Source organism: Gossypium hirsutum, chromosome D06, assembly GCF_007990345.1.
Source record: "Gossypium hirsutum isolate 1008001.06 chromosome D06, Gossypium_hirsutum_v2.1, whole genome shotgun sequence".
Taxonomy (NCBI): domain Eukaryota; kingdom Viridiplantae; phylum Streptophyta; class Magnoliopsida; order Malvales; family Malvaceae; genus Gossypium; species Gossypium hirsutum.
In genome coordinates this window covers 24,718,061-24,720,537 of record NC_053442.1, presented here as the reverse complement: position 1 = coordinate 24,720,537, position 2,477 = coordinate 24,718,061, and the positions used below count along the sequence as shown (strand labels likewise).

Genomic DNA, 2,477 nt, shown 5'->3' with positions numbered 1-2,477 from the left:
TCAGTTATATGTTTCAAACCTGTTAAAATTTTAATAACCACTGTTCATTTTCCCTTAACTAGAATAAACTCACCATTCCCAATTTTTATTTTGGAAATGATAGTTTTATCAAGTTCTTTGAAAAGTGTTGGGTCATTGGTCATATGATTTGTGCAGCTGCTATCGATCAACAATAATCATTGGAGAAATATGTCGCCACAAAAAGAAACTCATCTTGTTGCTCAATAGATGCTTTTGCCTCTTCATGTTGTTGAGAATTACAGACCCACTCTATATGCTCAATACTACCACATTTTATGCTTTTAATATCAGGCCTCCACCAACATTTTTTTGGCAAGTGATTTGTCTTCTTACAATGTGGACATGGTGAATATGTCTCGTTGTTGTTGTTATTTTTGGTCTCATCTTTAATCTTTTTGTTTTTGCCTTCTAAATTTCCAAACTTTGCTCAAAAAGCACCCTATACTGATGCTTCTTGTCTCATCTTTCTCCTTTGTTTTGGAGCCTGCAATGCATTCACTAATTATGTCAAAGATATACTTGACAAATCCTTAGATCCTTCTAATGAAGAAATTTTAGACTCATATTTTTCAGACAAAGTGACAAGAATTTTTTGCACTATTCAATCATCGGGAAAATCCTTACCCAACAATCTTACCTTGTTTACTATACCCTCCAACTTGTCAAAATAGTCTTTAATGGTTTCTGTCTCCCTCATTTTCATCATTTCAAACTCTCTGATCAGATTGAGCACTTGCATATTTTTTGTTCTTTCATTGCCCTGATATTCTTTCTTGAGGCAGTCCCAAATTTCTTTTATTGATCCCACATTCATGATTCTTCTAAATATTTTGCTTGAAACAATAGAGAAAAGACATGTCCTAGCTTTAGACTTCTTTGTCTTCTTCTCTTTGTGAGTCTTCAATTGATTCATCGTTGGATTTGTTGGCAAAGACAGAACATCGTAGTCTTCTTCTACTACTTCCCAAAGATCCATTGCATCAAGATAGACTGTCATTCTAACAACCCAAGCTTGACAGTTACCACCATCAAAAATTAGTGGAACAATATGAGAAAACGTTATGTCAACTTCCATGTCTAAAGCTTATGTGTTTCTCTCAACTCATAGATCCCTTAAGAGAAAACCTCTAATACCAATTGTTGGTATTTTAGCAACAATATAAAACACAAAAAATATTAAAGAAAGATATATTGAAATAACACTATAATTTGTTGAATTGTTCATATTATATAGCAAAAAAAAAATAACAAAAACCTGCAAAACTTACTCCTAAAAAACATGCCACAAACACTTAACTTATTCCTAAAATCATGTAACAAAAACTTAAATCCCTAAAGACCTGGTCTACAGACATGTTATTAAGCAAGTCTAAGGCACATCCTCAACAACATTTATATTAAAAACACTGGCTGTCTTAATAGGCTTGATAGTTACCACCATCAAAAATTGATGGAACAATATGAGAAAACGTTGTGTCAACTTCCATGTCTAAAGCTTATTTGTTTCTCTCAACTCATAGATCCCTTAAGAGAAAACCTCTAATACCAATTGTTGGTATTTTAGCAACAATATAAAACACAAAAAATATTAAAGAAAGATATATTGAAAGAACACTATAATCTGTTGTATTGTTCATATTATATAGCAAAAAAAATAACAAAAACCTGCAAAACTTACTCCTAAAAAAACATGTCACAAACACTTAACTTATTCCTAAAATCATGTAACAAAAACTTAAATCCCTAAAGACCTGGTCTACAGACATATTATTAAGCAAGTCTAAGGCACATCCTCAACATCTATATTAAAAACACTGGTTGTCTTAATAGGATTTGTTATCATAACTTGCCACTGATAGTTATTCAGTAACATCTCCTTAATAAATTCTTGGGCTTCCTCAAGTGTTTTATTATTCAGTGTTCCACTAGTTACTGCATCAATTATCTGCCTAGTTGAGGGATTCAAGATTCACACTATTGTAAAATGTTTGAACTTGTAACCATAAAGGTAATCCATGATGAGGACACCTTCTTAGAAGATCCTTAAATCTCTCACATGCATCGTACAATGCCTTAAGTTCAAATTGAGTAAAAGAAGAGATGTCGTTCCTCAACCTAGTTGTTTTGGCCGGTGAAAAATACTTCAACAGAAGATTTTCAATCATCTGAGCCCAAGCCGTGATGGAACCCCATGGAAGTGAATTCAACCATTGTTTCGCCTTATTCCTCAAAGAGAATGGGAACAATTGTAATCGTATGGCACAATCAGTAATGCCATTGATCTTAAATGTGACGCATATCTCCAGAAAGTTAGCTAGATGAGCATTCAAATCTTCATATGGCAACTCATCAAACTAAACATACTACCGAACCATCTGAATTGTATTCGGCTTAATCTCAAAATTATTTGCAGCAATTGTCAATCTGACAATACTCGATTCAACCCTAATCAGAGT

The 2,477-nt window shown here is 33.1% G+C and overlaps 1 non-coding gene across 1 annotated transcript; it reads left to right on the top strand.

The window, feature by feature from the left end:
- Nucleotides 1-2,031: 2,031 nt before the first annotated feature.
- Nucleotides 2,032-2,138, top strand: LOC121218886 (small nucleolar RNA R71). The gene has a single exon (XR_005915368.1). It is a non-coding gene; the product is annotated as a small nucleolar RNA R71 (small nucleolar RNA).
- Nucleotides 2,139-2,477: the final 339 nt, after the last annotated feature.